Source organism: Anser anser (assembly GCF_964211835.1).
Source record: "Anser anser genome assembly, chromosome: 5".
Lineage (NCBI taxonomy): Eukaryota > Metazoa > Chordata > Aves > Anseriformes > Anatidae > Anser > Anser anser.
In genome coordinates this window covers 16,583,326-16,605,457 of record NC_139725.1, presented here as the reverse complement: position 1 = coordinate 16,605,457, position 22,132 = coordinate 16,583,326, and the positions used below count along the sequence as shown (strand labels likewise).

Sequence of the window (22,132 nt, the reverse complement as noted above, 5' to 3'; positions counted from 1 at the left end):
CCCTATGTTAGAGAAGTTCATTTCCTCATTTTTTTCTAGATAGCTCATAACATATTTTAAACTTACACAGTACAAGATGTGGGCTTTCTTTTTTCTTTTTCTTCCTCAACCTTTAAGGAAAGTGGTGAACCCTTATTCTCTTTTCATTTCCTACAGCAAGGAAAAAGCCTAGTTTGTAATCACTGAGGAGAAACGAGTAACCTACTGCAGAGATCCTTTCAGGCTTTCTAATTCCTATTATTTTATACCAGCAATGAATAATTCTCAACCTGGCAAGATTTGTGTGTGTGTGGGGAGAGAAATGCAATCTTTCACCTAACTCAGATATGGAATTACTAAAGCACTACTTTATTAGTTGTCAACCATATCACCCTTAATTAGATCCAAAGGTCCAAGATATCACTCCATAAGACAATCAAAGTGTGAGAAAGAAAGAGAGAAGTGGCTGTAAGAGATTTCCTGTGGTACAGAACATTTTATGAGTTATCCAGCTAATGTTGGGAATTTGTTTAATGTCACCACAATATGCATTACCGTCACATTTAATTAAAAAAAAAAAAAAAAGCTCAGTTTTTTTAATACTGGTATCAGGGAGATTTATTTAATCTATCAATAGATTATTATTACAGGTTATACTTTTTCTTTCAAAATATTTAAATTGTTATCACCACAGAAGTAGAATCAGTTATAAAGGTACAAAGCTGCTTTATACCAATATGTGTGTGTGGTGTGTATGTGCACGTGTTTGTGTGTGCATACAAACACCTTTATTTTTACACAAAAAGGTAATAATAATATTTAGTTAGTGTTACAATCTATCCATAAAGACAAGGCCTTATCTGATTTTTCTGATAATTTTTGTTACTCAGAATTTCATTTTCCAATAGGTCTAGTCCAATCCCATAACCAAGAATTTTATTTAAATTTACTAAAATCAAAATGTAATCCTTTGGCTGATTAGCTTAGTTCTCAAGGAGTAACACTTGCAGCGTTCAGCAGTCTTTTCTCTGAACACTGAAGGGGATCCTTATCTGATCATATGTCTCTGCAGTGCCCTTTTCTAACATCTGCAAAGCTCAGTGTCTCACTGGTATGGCTTCCAGAGGAACCCACTGTATTCTAGACTGCTAGAAGTCTAGATTTTCATAAACATTAGTCATCCATGGTATACTGGCAAATTTACCTATATTTAATGGCTAGGAAATTTATTTTACAAATGATTTTAATGGATCTGTAAATGATTGCATAATCTTCCCGCCCATGGTCACTCTTAACACCAGAAGCTAAGCTAAGTCTTGCCGATTACTGTTTTTTGAACAGTGCTAAGAAATAATACTCTTGCATAACTAGCATTTCAGAAGGACTGGGTAAAGCCCGACAGTTTCAGAGTCTGCTCAGCTTTACTTCATGTAGTATCAGATGCTATATTACAGCTACTAGTGGCTTCCACTGAAGACAAGCAGAACCTTCAACTGTATTTACAGACCAGTAAATTTCTTTTCTCCCTTATTCTGCAATGTTTAGATTTTGAACAAGAGCTAGCACCAAATAATATATCAACCAAAACTGATGCACTGCATCCTTCACACTTCCATAGCAAGTTGCACTATGTCACCACATATTATAATAATTTATAGGTAAACATTACATCAAGTGCTAGAAATTATACCCTATAGCTTTATTAATTATTCAAAAAATATATATAGCCAAAAGGGAGCTCCTGTTATGCACTATTTTATTCATAAATTTATCTTGTCAAGCAAAGCTCTTTTAGCAGGAAAAATCTCCTCTCTCACTCTCATTTCTTCAGACTAAATTCAATAAAGACACTATACACTAGATTCTCTATTATTAGGTATTTTAAGAAATGTTATAGGCAAAATAAAATTGGTTAACAAAGGTTAGAAATGGTTAACCATGATTAAAACAAGCTAACAACTCCATGATCCTACCAAGTTTCATTGGCTCACTATGAGGGATATTTAAAAATGAAAATTTCCAAAGGTTGCAAACAAAACAAGCAAACAAACAAAAGGTTTTATCCTAGGACATACCACTAAAAGAGTAAGGAGGTAGGGCTGTTCTCTCTGATCTAGCGCATCAACAGGGTGCAGCAATTTATTTTTTTTTAGTATTCTTATTTTATTGTTTCTAGTTAACAATTTTAATTAAAGTGCAAAGGACAATGTCAGACTGTACTATGATTCTCAAGGCGTTCTTCAGATGTGCTAGATTTTTCCCTGAAAACACACTGAGAGTTTATTTTGCACCTCTTTCTGATGTGCTCAGTCTTACTAAAAGAACAGTTAAAAGTAGACCAAGGTTGAATTAAGCTTGCTGTGAGATGTTCTTGAAAGCTAAGGACAGCTTGAGCTCAGGAAGAAACTCAGCTTGACAGAGTTACTGGAGGAACCCAGAAGAACAGCAGTCAAATTGACTTCAGTCTACTGGGCATGACAATGGCTCAGGATTCAGGACACCTTTCTGTGCATTCAGAGATACAATTCGCTTGCTCTTAGGTGTAAGACAAAGTATGTAATTTATTTAAAATCAGCAATTTCCTGTCATGAGCAGGTGTATCAAATACTAGAATGTATCTGTCCTCAAACCTAATAATCTTTACCTATTTATGCTGTGTGGTTACTCTTGCACAAGTGAGTCCATGAGGATTTATTGACCTATCTGAGTTTTAAGCATGCAAAGGGTTGCAAGCTGTATGTTTGGAATGACCTTTCATGGACATGGCGTGGCTTAATTATTGAAAATTTACAAATTGCAAGTGAATCCATGGTTAATACAAGACATGGCAAAAAAAAAAAGTTATTTTGTTCTCTCTTAAAACTTTTTGACAACTTCTACAAGATAGGATTAAAGGTTATGACTTAAAGAAAACACAGTGTTCACTGGAGTAGTGATCACTATGAACTAGAAAGAGCAGACGAAAAAAGGGGGGGACTCACTGCCAAATTTTGGATCATCTGATGTGCTGATTCTGGTAGCTGTTATGCTTTTAATACTCAAATCCAGGCCACCCAATATTACAGAATGAAATTGCCTGATTGCGACACAGTAATAACTGCTGGAAGCAGAAAAACAGTCTTTTTTAAAGGAGTTATAGATTTGACAGAGTGCTATCCGGACTGCCACCCCTGCCCACATCACTGATTCATGAGTTCATCTCTGGTAAGACAGCAACAGAATTACTTTGCCACAGAGAAGTGCTAACATACTGGGGGAGAAGAGGGTCACCCTGCCACTTGGTGAATATCATACAACATAAAACTCAAACACTATAACCCTGTAAAAACTCATCAAGTATCTCAGAAAACAAGGGCCTTGCTGCTGGGATTCTGTCAGGCAGCAATTTTTACTTTGATTACCTAAAGTCGCTTCATCTGTCTCTCAGCATTACATTGCCTGTAGCCTCTCCCTCTTTCTCTAAAGGTTATTGAATAAAGTGTCAATCTTTCTCCATGAATTGTCATCTCTTACTCTATGCATAACCTTAAAAAATCATCTCTTTGTCCCTTTACTTTACAACCCAAGTTCTAATAAACTTTTCTAGGGAAAAAAAAAAACACCAAACATTCAGACACGTATGTTAATCTGTTTCCAAAATAATGATACTGACCTTTGCATATACCAGTGATAAGTTCCTGTGTTAAGGACAACATTTTTATGCCATGATCATTTCTCACAGGAAGGACAGACAACTATCCAAAACAGCTACGTGGTTTCATGCAGGGAAAGAGCAAATGAAAGGCAGGGCTAGAGCTGCAAGAGATCTTTCAAGAGAGTACGTGTAAATGTGATCCTGTCTTTCAAAATGTAGGTATATACATAATCCTGGAAACTTTGTTTAACAGTATTGACAATGATTAGCATTTCTTTGTACCAGACAAGAGACTATTTTATTTTACATTACTGAATTCATTTCTCTGTTGCTGGAAAATGGTTTCTAATGTTGTTTGTGTGCACTGATTTAGCACCGATCAGTTGACCACTAATATTCTGGTGTTTAATAAAGCTGCTAGGTATTTTTATGCTTTTTTTTTTCTTTTCTTTTTTTTCCATATTTAAATTCCTGCTCTGGCAGTAACCACTTACACAATACAATACTTGCAATGTTCTTACTCCCATTTCACAGATAGAGAAACAGATAAGAAGTGCAAGGGGTATGTCCAAAGCCACAGACTGATTCGGCAGCAATACTGGTGTTAGTGGTTTTAATACATAAACCACTTTAGAAGATTTAAGAGTGAGAAAGCTTAAACATGTGGCATTTAAGAAACAAAGCCATTTTTATCTCCTTAAAGATGTTTGTGCATAAATTGCTTTACGGATTAAAAGGTGCTTAAGTACTAAAGCCCCTTTAAAACCTTAAGCTCTTAAAATGTCTTATGAACATAGAAGTGATAGGTCACCCTGAGAATACAGAAATGGACTTTGCTTTTGATGGAGCTTGGTTTTGTAAAGAGAGAACTTGTGCCAAAAATGGTCAAAGCTGATGCTAATAAAGACAAAAATCTGACCAGTGGCTTTGTGATTCTTGGTCTGGATGTGTTGACTCTAGTTTTGTGAAAGGGCCTACAAAGAGGTCTTTTCAGACTGATGGTCTCCATGGAGATACCAGTTAGACTGGTCGAGGAACCACCAGTGGTGGAACCAAAGTGGAGAGGAAAAAGTCAGATAGAAATTGCTATTGATGGCACCAGTGAAGAACAGTTGTATGAGGATGGCTCTGTTCGGGACAGGGATTTTGCTGAGTGGAATTCCTCCAGAATCAGCGTTTTGGACCTGCACTAGACTGGGATTTGGGGGATGATGTCTGAATTAATTTTAACATTTGCTGTATGGAGCAAATTAATTTTAATTTGCTCCATACAGCAATGCCTTTCACTTAGCCCAGATCATGTTGCTGTTAACACTACTGATTGATACCTGGAGAACAACCCTCAGAGCTTCCTTAGCAGCTGAGAGAGCTTCAGATCTTTGAGGTCAGTTGGCACACACTTCCCATGTAAACTCAAAGCAGCAGCTTGCATACTGTATTTGAAGACAGCTTAGCAAAAGCGTATACAGAGGAAGTTTACTCTTTTCTCTGCTACAGACCCCCCACCCCCCCATCTGTGAAAAATGTATTTGTTCTTGTTTTGAACTTCCCTTGTTAGTCTGTCCATATAACGCTGCACTAGCAAACCCAGCTCTTTGTCTGTACCTGCTTATTAACTCCACTATTCAGAACAGTCTTCTCCATTCAAAAAAAAAATACATAAAACCTGCAGTTCTCTTCTGTGATGTTTACAATGAAACATTTCGAGATAATATTTCAATACCCTAATCCCACTAAAACATAATACAGATCATTACCTTTGCCTGCATCAGTATTTTTAGCCCTCTTTTCAAGGCCTTTTTACAGATTTTATTTATTTTTATTTTTTAACTTTCCATGAAATAAAAATTAGGGAGAGACCCCAGCCTTTGACATATTATTTAGTCCCCTGGGTAGCCACCCCTGTATTTGATTCAAGAAGGACAATACACCTACAGAAATTATTTTTGCACTTTGCTGTTTTCATTAGATCTAAGATAAATATTTAGTTGAGAGTCTATCCATACTGCCATCTGAGATTGCTTAAGACTGCATTAATAAATAACGATTTCTAACTAATGAGAAAGAAATAGTCTAATCTTCTTTAAAGATCTTGACCATAACAGCTAAACAGCTGATTCCATCTGCATTTTTGAATAAATAGAGAACAAGGGTAAGAGGGAAGGGAAGAGAGTACCATTTGAAAACTCTAAGAGATTTCTTATATCTCTTAAACAAAACAAAACAAAACACACTACTTCTCATTAAAACGTTAAAAACATCTAAAACCAAAACCAAGTTCTCAAAGATATGAAATACTTAATAGATATTTTTTGCTAGCAACCTAAACAACGTAATTTTCCTCAGGAAAAAAAAAAAAAAAAAAACAACAAACAAACTTGTATGTATATAATGCACTGACAAATGAGAGAAATATATGCAATTGAATGGCTTCTAGTAAGCTATTTAAATTGCTTTTGCAGCAAGATAACCACCTTTCACATTTTCTGAAGTTGCATATTTTGGATAGCTAAACTGATGATATTTTAGAAGGATTTCAAATTAATTCTTTTTGTCATTAGCTCTTTGCACATAGTCTGTTTCAAGGAAAAAAGAAACCTTTCAAGCTGTTGAAAGATTACCTTCATTTTAAATTGTCTTACAGTGCTTCCAAAGGTGGTGTCAAACTCTGCTGCATGTGAAGAATTAAGTAGGCTATCCCATCTTCAAAATGCCATTGTCTGATAGGAATGTTTTCTGCTACCCATTTGAGCCCATAAACTCTGCAGAAATGTGTTTTTGTGCATGTGTGATGGCAGGAAAACAATTAGCACTTATGATACTGCTAAAAAGAGATTTTTTTTTTTTCAGACGACCCAGAAGAATTGTCATCCCTTTGGCAAAGTGAAGTCACTTCTACTAGTGCTATTAGTCATATAAAATTATTTTGTAGGCTTGTCTGCAGCTAGAAGAGACCTTACATATTTACTGGAATGGGCTTAAGGCAAAGAGCATTCTCATCATCTTAGAAAGGTCCTTAGCTACTTGAATAAACATCAAGAAGTCAGCATGGTCCAGTGGACAGTGTAAGGGACTGAATGACAAAAAAACTGTTTACTGGGTTTGTTGCTGATTCACTTTCAGGGAATTTTAGCATCTGTGCATACAAATACAGTTCTGTGAGTGACAATATGATACGAACTTAGTATGTGCTATCTATTACATTTGCTTGTACATGTGGGATGTATAATGAGAACAGTATTCTGGATATCCCATTTCATACCATTGTTTTGTATATCTTTCAAAATTTCCGCTTTAAAACAAATATTTTACTCATTTTTTTTGCTTGTGTGTCTGATTTTTTTCTAACTGTTAGAAAGAAGTTAAATTAGTTAACCCTAACTTCATGTTTAGGGTACATGTGTGTATATGCAATAAAATTGTCAGAGCTCACCACTAAATTTCCAGATTCCAGTAAGAACATATTAGAGATCCATAGAGCTACATTTTAATAATCTGCAGCTTATTAATTATTGAATCCTAACACTCTTTGCTTTGCCTAAGATGAAGAAATTTTTTCAATCTTTCCATGTTTAGGTGAAGACATTTATATTCATGACAAGGAAATCATGTAATGGTAACTTGCAAAATGTGCAAGGCATAGAAACATGGAGAGACTGAAGCAGAAAAGGATGTAAACTTAGAGATGGAGTGATATATGATGTAGGGACAAAAACACTAGAATAAATGAGAGCAACAGATTTATGAATTCAGCCTCTCTGTGCAGGCTTTTGGACAAGTTTGAAGCATGAATCCTCTAATGCAATAACAGCATGATACTCAGTCATACTAAGATGTTCTTCAGTAATGTCTTGTGTTTTCTGAATGTCACTTAGAATCTCAGCAACAGTACTTGTTCATGATCATGACTGCTTAATGAATACGAGTTGTATTTTGCCATGAAGGCCTTTCTACTTACCAAGAATCTTGGTAGTCTGACAACAGCAGCAAGAATAACAGTGTCAGGCCATTCAAGGTATAGCTTGCACTGCTCACTCCTCCTTGGGACATGGCATTTCATCTGGTCCTTGTGGTGATGCTGAAAGCATAATCTTCTTTCTCTAGACGAAAACAGAGCAAGACAGAGGTCACGTCTCTGCTTGTTACAGGACAAAAGAGCTTTTGGCTGAGGCCCATGAGAAACTAGTTAATTCTGAAAAAAAAAAACAACTGCTGTCAAATCTGACTATAGATGTTTCCCACTTCAGTGCGACCTCTCCCTCTAACAAGGTAAGATACATTCCCTCTAGAACTGGGCTTGTCACTGAAACTCCTGCTGCTTGGGGACCACAAAGAAATCCTCCATCTTAATATTCCCCTGGCCAAAAGAGCTTTTGTCATGGTGCCTGTTGAACCACATTATGTATTACCTACTAAATGCTTACCTACCAGCTAATTTCAGACAAGCTTGGAGTGAGGAACCACTTTTTAGTTAGAAAGAACTGTGAAACTGAAGGAAAAGAAGTATTTGAAAGAAAGACAAAGTTCAGAAATGAAATTAAGGATTCAAATTTCTGTTTCCATTTACTAACAAAGTCAGACTTAAGTTATAGATCAATTTTGGCATCCACATACTGTGTTGCTTATATGGTTAGACTGTGAAAACCACGTTTTTAGGCTCAATATTTATTGGTTTTGTCTCTATTGCACAGTCTCAATTTCTTTCTCCTCATGCGTCTACTTTTTTTTTTTTTTTTTTTTTTTTTTTTTTAATGCTTTAGCCTTCTTACACTCCTCTGTATCCATCTTAGGCTCATTCCAGCAATAATAAATGGCAGTAAGCTGAAGATATACATAGATAAATAGCCCAGAAGGGACATAATTATTGGAATTAGGGAATTAATTCCCAATGAATTTTCCCTCACACCTTATTCCCTCAAATGTTTAACATGAGAACTGACAGTAGGAACAGCAAGTGCCTGTCTCAGTAGAGAATATGTTTCAAAATAAAGCTCCTGTGATAGTGAGAGACAGGAAGAGCGGTTGAATTTTCTGAAAAGTGGCTACTCCAATTAGGGCAGGCAAAACAGTGAGACATTCTCAGCAGTTTCTGAACTGCTGCAATTTTTGCAGTACATGTTCTGAATCAGCAAATAATGACGTTTTCTCGTTTCTGAAGCAGGGGAGGTCAACTAACCCAGTATCTTTACAGTAAAGTATTTTATAGTGCCACAAGCAAAGCATTTAGAGACATTGCTCTCTACTTGCATAGGTTACAAACATTTAGCTAAAAGTACGCCCCCAGAGCAGTGTGTTTTGTAGTATGTAGACAACTTCCAACTAGTTTCTATCAGTTAGTAAAAAAACAAAGAAAAGGATTGTTACTACTTCTTGCTGTTTGAGTAACCTCTCCCCAATTCCAAGGAAATGGATTGCAACACCACTGGAGTCTGAGAAGCCAGGATTTATTTCTGTTGGAGGTACTCAAAAACCATGATCAAAAAGGACTATTTAGATGGCAACAATAAGAACAAAAAGCTTGTTCACTTGCTAAAGAAGCTAATTATGTTGAGTTTATTTAGTAATTAATCATAAAGGTCAGTAGAAACAAACAAAAACCACCAACCACCTTTCAGCAGTGGTTTTCAAACCCACAATAATTTAAGAAAATCATCAGGAAACACCAAAACTGCTGTACCTGCAGCAGTCATTCATTTTACAAATTTCAAAAATAATTAGATCAATTTATGCAGATTTTTTTTATTACGCCGTAGGGATGTTCTGTTAGGCACTATATACCGTGAGACCCTGTAAGACCAGCAAAAAATATTTGATCATTAATTTCAAGCCAGATTCATCACTCCTTGAATGAAGTCAGTAAATGCCACTTACAGTATAAAAGATTAAAATTTCAGGTGATCACTGCACATAATATATCTAAATTTAATCTAACAATTGTTAATTCCAGAAATACTTTTCATATGCTGAACACCTTGCTTAAAATCACAGGTTTCATGCAGCCTATTCGACTGCAGGAAGAGTTCAGAAATACCCTTTTATTCCCTGGTTCATTTGCACATACCTGAATAGTTTAGGATTTTGCCTAAGAAATATGTAGACATTTGTGCACACAACACAGGTGTAGAGTTTTCATTGTATCTGGTTCAAATATTAACTATTAAAATTTCGACTAAATGACTTTGTTTCCAATTTACATTTCTGAAATTTATTTCTCAATGTACTTCCTCACATATTCTCATACATTAAACTTTCGCTGTTCCTTTTTCATCTATGACATCTACATGGCCCTTCTCGGTTCAACACAGAATGTTTTTTTACCCAAATGACTCTTCTTTGTTTGGAATTTCAAATTTTCTTTTGCATCTTTTGTGCTAATCTAAAATTCTACATAGTGACTGGACTATTAATGTCTCTTTAAATCTCTCAGGCTGGAGACAATTTATGTATTACCAAGCACTCCTGGCAGGAGCCTCTGCAGCTGCAGCCCAGTACAAATTCACTGTGACTTTTTGGCATTTTTAGGATGGAATAAAGTCTCATTTGTTTTCCTATGATGTAAAAATGCTTCCACAGTATTAAATGAGAGAGAATTATGCAAAGACACTGAGAATGTGAACTTCACCATGCTTATATTCAGCCTCATTATTGACCCGCTGGAGGAATCTGATCATACCAGCCTCATGTAAAAATATTTTACTGCATATGAAAATATTTATTTGACTCAGTGGAATGTTGTTAAGCTTAATTAATGTGCTGTGAATTTCTGAGATAACAAGTTCTACACAAAAGTGCAAAAATATTTGCTAGAGACTTGTTGCAGGAATACTAGTATTTTTTAAAGATTTTCTGAAATTGTGTGCTGCAGAATTTAAAATACACTGTAATAAGCCATGAGTATTCAAACTATCTTTTTCTTAAAACATTTTCATCACAGACAGTGCTGTAAAGTACTGGAGAGATAGCCATACAGATTCATGGACTTAATCAAGAAGAGATGTAAAGATGAGAAATCTAATAATTCTAATTTATAAGTATCAAAAAATGATTACACCTTGAGCCATTGCCCCAGAGTAGCACTTTCTAGTTAGACTTCTATCTTATTTCCTCTCTGATATGATTCAAATGTAATAATCAAATTCCCCTAAACTCCATGAAGAATCTGTAGAGACGTATTTGGCATAAAAATGACCTACAGGTCCTTCAGCGCTATATAATAATACTGCAAAATGTGAAATGTCAAAAGTAATAGCCATAGTGAAGAATCTAATAGTATCACAGAGGAATTCTCTACATGAAGTGGAAGCATAGAAAACTGTTACATACTTTCCTAACTGTTTAATTTCTCTTTTTTAGTTTTCCAGCTGAAATCTAAGATATTTTTTGACTTTCCACATTTGAGTGCACTGCACAGCAGCATGCAAAGAAGGTGCATGGATTCAGAATGTTGATTTCTTCTTCTGATTTATGTTAAGATTTTCCCCAAAACAGATCATAAGCTCCCTTTTCTACATGAAGTTCTCCTGTTGATAAATTAAGATCCTTCTGGTAGACTTGCTCACACTTAAGAAAAGTCCTGTGCTACACCACTTCAGAGATATTTGGTGATATTACTTCAGAGTACTGAATGGAAATACTGAAGAGTATTTCCTAAGTACTGTGGTACCTTCAAATTAAAGGTTTTCATCCTAAAAGGCTAAGCGGTATAGGAGACTGAACACTTCAGACATTTCTGCTTCCTTTCATTTGCCTTCTGTGCAATTTAAATAACTCTGAGGCTCCCATCTTTAATTTCTTTTTTCTGATGCTGAAAAATTCTGTAACTACTTTCATAAAGGACAAATTTTTAGGAAGCTAATTGCAATAATTATTTCAGAAGCATCCTATAACAGAGCTACTGTTCTAGTTGATTTAGAGCATGGTAGGATTCACTCATGCAAATTAATTTTGCTGCCATTCAGGTAATTAGGAGATAAAGAATAATGAATAAATGTGGGAAGATGTCATCTGACAAGACTCTACAATAAGTAATTGACTTTATAGACATAGGAATAATGATCCTGGGTAGAAAGCATTCTGGAACTCTTTCATATCTGTGTTCTGTTTCTGTGATTAATTTCTAGCAATTGTTTTGAAGTCTGAATTGAATAAACATGCAGAGAAAAAACATTCTATGGCTTACATTGATCATTTTTTTAGTAGTTAAGAAAACAGCTCAGTCAACACTGTGTCATTATCTTATAGTAAACAAGAAATTATAACTTTAATATTGTGTGTGATTTTATCTTCTTTTTGGCCTGATTCTTTCAAAGACATCTAAATCTATAGAACAGAAGAATCAGAAAGTTCAGAGTTCAGGATTCAGAATTTGCCTCCAGTTAATTTTTCTACCTCAGTAGCTTTTGCAAAATAAACTTGAAAATGTCATAAATACAAACTTTTACTGCATCGTTTATAACTCTGGGCTTATCTCTAAATAGTAATTTACAGTTATAGAAGTAAAGGAAGAGGGAAATTTCAACATGCAGAACTGAGAAGGTATCATAGGTCTTTTGAGAGGATGATGCAAACTTAAGGTTTTCATTTGTATTTAATCTTTACCGTCCCAAATGATGATAAATAAATACACATAAGACCAATGCATCATAAAGAATGCTTGCATTATATCAGCTTGAATTAAATCTTACCTATAATTAGTTTTACAAGCATCATGAATTACAACTGAGATTATTCTCCTCTGGTTTTGGACTAGTGTCAGCCGGCAATTTAAATAGGTCAGAGAATCAGCTTTCAAACCGAAAAATGAAAAAAAAAAAAAAAACAGCCTGCCCCAAAATGTTAACTTTGAGACTTCTTTGCAATTTCAAGATTCTGTGAATAGTCTGTGTATTTTGCAGAACTTTTCCAATTTGAACAGAAGATGAGTTAGGGTTCCAAACAGTGACTTGAATATGTGTTTAAAGATAGCCTTTTATGGACAGAGGTCTTTGGTCGTTAGGATTCCAGAGAAGAAACAATGACAATAAAAGAACAATTTAGAGTACCAATAGAACAGTTGACTGTACAAATCTCTTGAAGTCAAGATTGATCAAGCAAAAGATTTGTTGTATACAGTTCATCACATCCTCCATGAGGAAATAAAAGGTGCTTCAATCCCACAATCATCCCTTACACTCACTAAACGAATCAGCCGACTGTTAATTGTGACAAGAACAAGGAATAAATTGAGTATTATATGGAAAATAATGAAGAACATTGCATTACTGTTACTGAACACTGTAGATACAAATGTAGAAAACAGGAAATTATTAGCATTTACTCTATATAACAGACATCTGCTAATATTCTCTTCATTTCACTTAACAGATATGCGTAAATTATAGTGGAGAAAATGTACAAGTGAGAAGAATCAGATATGTTCAACTATCTCCACTCTGGAATGCTGTGTAGAATGTAGAGTTTCTCTCTGAACTGAACTTGTTTGTATTGACAGAACTAAGATTTTCCACATGCATTCTCCATGCACAGACTAAGATTCTGATTTGTCAAAGCATTTAAGTTAATGCTTAACTCTAAAAAGGTGCCATGTGTTATAGGACATGACAGCTATTTATAAGATAGTAAAAAAGAAGATAATGTGATCTTAAGTGTTATAGTGGTGAAATATGAAAAGTGCTAAAAGCCCTTAGTTAGGCTTAGTTATTTCATGTCACTCAGGCTATGTTTGACAGGCTGTGTTAATCTTTATGCCCTCAACATATTTGTATTTCTCAAGTTTATTAAGTACATCAAATAAATGTATGCATTTTTTAGACAACTGGTCCATAATCATAAAATACTTTAAAACACTGATATGAAATATATCTAAACAAAGTTTATGTAAGACATAATTAAAGAAAAAGAAGACAAAAAAGAAGACGAAAGGGAAAGGGAAAGGGAAAGGGAAAGGGAAAGGGAAAGGGAAAGGGAAAGGGAAAGGGAAAGGGAAAGGGAAAGGGAAAGGGAAAGAGAAAGGGAAAGAGAAAGGGAAAGAGAAAGGGAAAGAGAAAGAGAAGAGAAAGAAAAGAGAAAGAAAAGAGAAAGAGAAAGAGAAAGAGAAAGAGAAAGAGAAAGAGAAAGAGAAAGAGAAAGAGAAAGAGAAAGAGAAAGAAAAAGAAAAAGAAAAAGAAAAAGAAAAAGAAAAAGAAAAAGAAAAAGAAAAAGAAAAAGAAAAAGAAAAAGAAAAAGAAAAAGAAAAAGAAAAAGAAAAAGAAAAAACAACCTGCCCTGCTCCCCTCCTGCCTCCCCCTCCAAATAAAACCAAAAAGAAAGAAAGCTAAAGAGACTTCTCTAATTGCAATTGCAGGCGTTTTTGTTTTTTCCTATGCGTGTGGGACACTGTATACAGATTTGAAACCACGTGATTTTTGTAAACATCAGAGAAGTGTTTTTAGTACTTGTTCATATCTGTACTTAAGAGATAACTGTCTGCATGTGTTTTCTGGTAGTCTTTATAGACCCAAAATAGGAAATTGAATTATGCCTTCTTTAAAAGTCACTTGTATAATACATGTGCTCACATACTGGAGAGAAGAGTTTTATAAGGCACATAGAATAGATAACCTCCAAGATTTTAAAATTAATTTGTCATCCATCTGTGGAATATATCCCAGATCAGTGAGACAAAAAAATACTTAATTGGCATTGGTAATCTATATTTTCACCACGTCTTTAGCCATTTGAGATGAATGGCTCAATTGGCTGCTTAAAATTATATTAGTAGAAGTAATGTGACAAGAGACTACTAACAAGGCTTATTAATTGTCCCTAAGATTAAGCTTATTGTTGAATAGATTACAAGAAAAATGACCACCACCTGAGGCAAGCATTACTCTGAACCAATGACTGATCATTTAAGTCAAGGAAGAAGCTATAAAAAAACATCAAGCTTGTCTGCAATAACTTAAGCTAAAGGCTTAACATCATGTATTCAATAGCTTTAGTATTTGTACCTGTGAGAAATTTTTCAGGGATAGAAAGCATCCGTATTTCTGTGTCATTGCATATATGATGAAGAGATGCTGTTATCTAGAGGAAGACTCAAACAAGCAGATGACTTAACGAGACTGAAGTCAGGCTGTAGGGACAAATGAGAACAACAGCTGTGTCTGCTCACAGCCTTCCTTTTCTTGTGAGGAAGTGTGCCATAATGTTCTGTACTAACTGGAGTCCTTGCTCAAGTTTGAGCCTTTTGTGGTTCTTTTTCTTTACTGTAAAGACATGACTGTAGTGGGTTTACATGGCAAGGTTTTGGTAGCAGGGGGCCATAGGGGTGGCTTCTGTGAGAAGAATCTAGAAGCTGCCCCATGTTAGGTAAGGGCCCTGTTGCTGACCAGAGCCAAGCCAATAAGCGATGCTTGTGCCTCTGTGAGAGCATATTTAAGACGGAAAAAAAACACGCTGTGCCATACAGCAGCTGGGAGAGGAGTGAGAAACAGCCTCGCAGGTGCCAAGGTCAATGAAGAAGGAGGGGGAGATGTGCTCCAGGCACCAGAGAAGAAGTCCCTGCAGCGTGTGGTGAGGACCATGGTGAAGCAGGCTGTCCCCCTGCGGTCCATGGAGTACCATGGTGGAGCAGGGTTCCACGCTTCAGCCCGTGGAGGAGACCACAGTGGAGCAGGTGGACCTGCACTGACGGAGACTGCGGCCTGTGGAAGACCCCTGCCAGAGCAGATTCCGGGCCAGAGCTGCAGCCTGTGGAGAGGAGCCCACGCAGGAGCAGGTGACCTGGCAGGAGCTGCTGCCCGTGGGGGACCCAGGTTGGAGCAGTTTGCTCCTGAGGGATGGACCCTGTGGTACGGACCCATATCTGGAGCAGTTCTTGAAGAGCTGCTGCCTGTGGACAGCCCACACCGGATTAGTTCAGCAAGGACTGCGTCCCATGGGAGGGACCCCACAGCACAGGGGACGAGAGTGATTGAGAAGGAGCGGCGGCGAAGAAGCGCTATAGACTGACCATAACTCCCATTCCCCTGCGCCGCTCAGGGGAAGAAAGTGGAAGAGGGTAGATGGGGGGGGAGGTTTTTTTGGTTTCTTTCCTTTGTTTCTCACTTCTCTAGCTTGGTAGTAACAGGCAATAAATCTTACTATCTCCCTATGCTGAATCTGTTTTGCCCATCACGATAATTGTTGAGTGATCTCCCCATCCTTATCTCAACCCTTGAGCCCTTTTCATCGTATTTTCTCCCTGTTCCTCTTTGAGGAGGGGGAGTGAGAGAGTGGTTGTGGTGGAGCTCGGCTGCCCACCCGAGTAAAACGACCACAGTAACAAAAGCATGTACAGCCAATGATACACTATTGCTCATGGCTGACATTATATGCCAGAGCCTTCACACCACTGTGGAAGCCAGTAATATTCCTAAACATGAATTTGACATGACCTGTGGTGAGCATGTTTTTTTGGCAACAGGAAACAGCACCAACACTGTGGTCCCTTGAAGTACTGCTCCTAGCCTACTGACAAGCTATTTTTTTCTGTCTTTCTTTTCTTAAGTTCCAGACGTTGCTAGTAATTCAATGACTAGTTCAGGAAATCAAACATCAGATAATCCCGATGAGGCAAATTGTGAAAGAAACCAAAGATGAAAATATTAAGTAATTAAAATGTAGAATTGATCAGTTGATTTAAATGCTGTCCTGTAAGTAGGATTTTATACCCTTTCAAGGGGAAATTGATACTCCTCTGTGAAATTAATATATCGTTTCTCAGATCAGCTGAGAATATTGCTGGCTGATCTATGACAGCTGCCTTTCACTTCTTCTCTCAGCTCTGACATGGTAGTCTTATTAAGTTAGCGACACTAAGGAGCAGTCTCAGAAAACTGGTCACGTAACCCCCCATAAAATAAAATTATTTCATTAGTTAAGGCCTGACTCTCAACTTTCTGAAATCAGACCAAATTCTTCCATTGACTTCAGTGCCTATTAAAAGTTTTTGAGAAGTGCTAATCCAAATGCAGCTCTTAGTTCAAACTAAACATCTCTATAATACATAAATATCAAATACAATGATTATGCATAGAGAAATGCAAAATTACTCTTTGTAATTTTGTTTTTACTGGGCAAAAGTTAGAAAAAGTGAAAAAGACAAGGTCAAAAAATCTATATCCAACTGTCCGACTATTTTGTCATTAATTTTCATCTGACATGTAGGAAACAACTTCTCTAATTTTGTTTCTGCAACTGAGTTTTTTGTGAAGATAGAGTGCAGCACCAATATTGCTCCAAATATTTGCTCTTTTTTGCAAGAAAGAGGTACTGTATCGGTGAAAATTCTTTGACTCAAGCTCTGTTTAAATCACCAGCAAAGTGCAGATTTATGATGAATGATTTACAACACTTCCTTCTAGGGAGAAATAAAATGGTGTACAACTCATGCTGCCACAACATATCATTCCTGGAACATAGAAAACGAGTTTCTCAAAAGGTATCAAGATGATTTTAACTTCACATATGCTAGGAAATGTACAGAACAAGAAAAGCATTCGGAGACCATGTCACTTTCGAACAAAGAGTAGAAAAGGTCCACTGACATGTGGACCTTCCACTTACTATCCAATCAAACTGATTTTTGTGCAGTTAATGCTCTTATCTTTTTCAATGCAAAGACAAGAAAGAGCTGAGATAGGAAACTGAGACAGGAAGTAGTGAGAGGTGGTAGAGATGAAGGGACAGATGAACCACAAACAATGAAATCTTTAAGTACGGTAAAGATATCCAGAGCAAAATGTGGATTTCAGAATTTCAGGACAATGTTTTTTGTTTTTTGTTTTTTGTTTTGTGGTCCTGTGTGGACCCAGGAGTTTGACTTGATGATGCTTGTGCATCCATTCCAACTCAGGAAGGATATTTGGAATCATATTCTATGATTTTACGATCATGAGATCCAGAGAAAGACAATATGTATGGAATAAATCAGTGCTTTGATAGGATCCAAGTACCACTGGTTAGTTTAAGATGAGTGCACAAAGTATTAGGGGGAAAAAAAAAAAAAAGGAAGGGTAATCTGTAGCTTGGTAGTGAAATGAATAGAAGGTAATGAACTTGTCTGAGGCATTGGGTCACATAGCTGTTGAAAGAGTAATGGCTTTTTGCATTTAAATTTTATTTTATTTCTGTGCTATAAATGTAATCCTTAGCTGAGCTTATAGAGTAGCTTCAATATTTGATCTAAAGATTTTGGCACTAACAGAAAAGAAATGTTCACTTTCACTCGTGTAGACTTATTTTATGGACTTTACAGACATTTAAATTGGTGAGAAAGTAATTTCTTGCAGGACATGATACATTATAAGCTATGTATTCCTTGCTATGGGGCTGAAAGGAGCTCCCAAATAAATTTCTAGGTCATCCTTTTACTTCTACGGGCTTTGAGACAGGCTTAATATAACTAAACCATGACTAAAAGGATGTTTGCCAAATTTGTCTTTTTAAAATCTCTGCGAGGTGTGGGTTACAGTGTTTTGAAACTGTTTTGAGAAGCAGAAATGCTTTCCTCAAATCTAATCTAAATTCCACTTTTTATAAATGAAGTCAACTTCCATTTGTTATACTCTAGTTTGAAAACAGGTGGTTGGTGTTCTCTTTGTAAAAAAGCTTTTAACATTACGTTCAGGAAACAGAAAACAACAGTAGGATTCAAAGCATGGAACAGTTCCCATTGAAGGAGAAAGCAAGTTACTTAAGAGTGACAAACGATTTGGGGAAGATGCCCTGACACTTAGGAATGCTCTTTTTGGAGGTCGAAGGAAGACCCGCTCTCTTCCTCTGCTCTTTGATATTGCAGCACAGTCTCTCTCATGGGCTGGAGGCAGCTGCTCACTGAAACTCAATTTTGCTCTAAAATAAATCAATTTTGTGGACTGACCAAGAATAAATATCTTCATTTACTATTAGAAGCAGTCTGTTTTAATTTGTAATTGAGATATTTTCAGTTGATCCTTTAAGAAATGGGAAAATCAGTTTTGAAAAATGGTAACAAGCAATAGCATATTTGACTCTTTCACTCATAAAAGTGGTAATTACAGATCTGCCTATATCCCTTCAGGTCCAAGTGGTTTCTAAAGGATCTGTTGAAGCCTTAATCTTCTGAACTGTATTTAAAGTTGTATTGAAATTAGTTTTAGCATTCTTAAAATTAGCAATAAGCAAGATCAGTCCACAAGGATGAAGCACTCACTTAGAAGTTAAATCACCTTAAAATGCATGGAACATTTTATCTACAGAAGGAGTTCCAGGAAAAGATGATATTGAAAAAAATAAATAGCTCCTTAGGAAATCCTGAAACAATAACATTTTCCAGGTTTCCTCTAAACAGTTAAAAAGCACAGCATAATATAAGACTTCACCTCTTGATATACATATCTGAATCAGAAAATAAAATTTATAGACCTTGACGGCTACTAAGCTTGTTTGTACATAAAGACAATCCTGACCTGTATGATATACCATTTTACCACATGGCATATTTATCCAATTTTGTTTAAATCGATGACTTACCACAGCTCTTGTAGTAAACATAACCTTACTTCTTTTTCTAAAAAGCTAATTAGGTGACAATCTTAATCCATCTTAAAAGTACCTTCATTATCTCAAGTCAATTACTGGTTGATTTATCAATTACTTTTGTCACTGATGGTTCCAGAAGCATTCTGCATTGCAACGTGGTTCAATTTAATCACATCAGAGTCTATTAGTACAGGCTTTAAGGCACTCAGAGAAATCTCTGGTGGTTAATAATAATAAACTATATTCAGGTTAAAATTTGAAAATATAAATTAGGAATTTCAAATGTCAATACTACAAAGCACAAGAGTATAGTGAAATATATATTCTGATGTTGATATACTTATGTTTCAGTTCTTACTTATTGCATTTTGATATGCTTTTCACTCTTTTAACACTCTGCAATGTTGTATATTGTTGAGCATCAAACAAGATGAAACTACATAATAAGACTGAGTTTTCAAAAAAGTTTGCAGACTCATAAAAATACTGGGGAAAAATAATTTTATGGGATACATTTATTAACATCATACATTCCTTTAAGAAAAATCATGCTTAAATAAATTTCAGACAGCCCGATTACTTACACAACATTATTTTTTCTTCCCTCTCCCAAAACATGAGTTCATCAACATACAAAACTGAATATCTCATGGCTAATTTCATAATAATCTAGTAGGTGCTAAAAACCTGGTATTGATCTATGAGTTTCATCTGCACAGATCATTTCAGTAGGTTTCTCGAAGCAAGCTCGAGTGGAAAACCAACCTATTCAAGTGAATGTCCATGCATGTTACTTAGAGATTCCTGCTATCCAGCTCCAGTTGGGTCTAGTTGTTTTACACTTAGATCTCAACTAAAGAACTTGCAGAAGCAATTCAGAGGCTCATCTCAATAATGGAGTGTTTGAAGCGTTCTCAAGGGTTATCTTCCTATTTCTGAATTACTGATCTTATCCACAGCTTCCAAGTTCACATTTTATTAATTGTTTTCTGTATGAAGAATAAGAAATGTTCTTGGCAATGGTTCATTGTTGAGCGAACATTGCATGGATTTCCTTTTATTTGAGTGGATGAAGATTATGTTGAAATATGCAAACACTAAGATTTCTGGTGTTTTAAATTTTGTAGTTAAGGCCTAGAGATACTAATTCAGCTCTTAGTAACACAGCTTGGAATAGGCCTGGCTGTGGGACAAATTAAGCCCCAGCTCCACTTCAGTCCTACTTGTAAGAAGGCAGATGTCCTCTCATCACTTCTTCCCCAGCCCCGCACTTAAATTTGGTTCTTTTACAAGCTAATCCATTCTTTTGTGAAGAACTCTGTATGGCTTTTAGTAATAACAAGATTGGAGTCAGCTAAGAGGAAAAGAAATGGGAAAAGCAGAGGCAAGAGATCCATCTTGCTTTCCACAGCTTTCTGCTGTTAACATGTTTCCATAAACTGATTAATCATAAATTATTAATGTCAGCCTCGCTGAGATAGAGTGTATCTCCTTTATTGAAATCTGTCTCCCAGGCATTCTGGCAGTGTTTTTGACTGATAAGCCAATAGTACCGCTATTTGCATAATTGTGCTGGCACCTGGCTGCATAGCTAACTTACTGTAGTGTTGACACAATGGCATATGATATATTTGTGCCTGGCATAATCTTGATGGCCCACAAACAGTACTTTTGGATGAGAAGATTATAAATAAATCACAGTTTTAAGTTATAACTCTTTTTTGTTGTTAACACTTAGTTTTCATGATATGCCATCTAGAAGGAAGGAATTTCCTTTTGGTGCATGTGAAACAGGTGCAGAATGTGTTATGCTAGGAAAGTAGCTGTAGAGAAGAGCAAATACAGCAAAACAAACCACTCTGTTTTTATCATACCAGGATATTACTGCCTTTTTTTTTTTTTTTTTAATTATGTTCATAGATACAAGCACTGTAGAAACACAAGTTAAATTCTTGGTAACACTGAATCATTATTATTTGAATTCTGTCTGAAGACCGCTACTTCATTTTGCTTGAGTTTTCATACAAATTGAAGGTGCTCTTACAATAGCCAGAGCTTTACAGAAGATGGATCCTTCCTATTTCTCATGCAGACAGGCTGTCTTCGATAGAAGGATTCTTAAAGATGAAATAGTAGAGCTAGTCATAACTAAGTAATATTTTTGGCCAGAAAGTGAGATTTTAATAAAAATCTTTAAAAATCTATTAGATGGTGGAAATTATGACAAAAATGCTTGCAAAGGTTAAGAATGACTCAAAGCCAGTATATTTTTTGGCATTAACTTCTATTTATTTATTTCTAGTACTTCTTCCTGAGCTGGTCTCTCTATTTTATCCTGCTGTGTATATTCTAATTATCCAAGGGAAGGTACTTCAGTTTAGTCATTTACCTATTCTCTCCTAGGATAGGACACATTTTATGTACGTTCAGCAGATCAAAACCAGATGACTTGCATTGGAAATTTTAACAAGGTCTTTTAAACATGAGGCATGGAAACTATTGTTCTTCTCCACTTCCTACACTAATTTCACGCTGCTAATCACCTCAGCATCTTGTAGCTGTGAAGCTTGTATGCTCCTCTGCTGCTGCAAAATGAAAGTAGTGCTGTAAAACTGTGACTCCTATGCCCAGTCCCTGTCCATTTCATTTAGCTATAACTTGGTCACCCATCAGAAAATTTCAAAGCTATGATCTCCCACAGGAACCAGATGGGGCAATTCAGCAGTGCAAAAAAAACCTAGAAAGGTTTAAATAGAAAGCAGCCTTGCAGCATAAAGAGCCTGAAATGAAAGTCAGGAAACAAAATGAAAACCATTTTACCTGGTGCAAGGAAATTGTCTTCAAACGAATATTATTTGCATCTATTTACTCCCCCAGGTAAAACCAGTGGTAGTGAGAACATGGCAAGAGCTGTATCTGCTAAAAGCCCAAGAAGCTTTGTAGAAGTGGACCACTGCCTGGACCTGTAGACTCCTT

General features: G+C 36.1%; 1 protein-coding gene across 1 annotated transcript in view; it reads right to left on the bottom strand.

Moving 5' to 3' along the window:
• The window catches only part of LOC310899750 (uncharacterized protein), a 566,537-nt gene that overhangs the window by 259,407 nt on the left and 284,998 nt on the right, over positions 1-22,132 (bottom strand). The window contains exon 11 of the mRNA XM_083836630.1: positions 7,572-7,713. The gene's annotated coding sequence lies outside the window, so the exon portion shown is untranslated. The remainder of the gene's footprint in view (positions 1-7,571; positions 7,714-22,132) is intronic.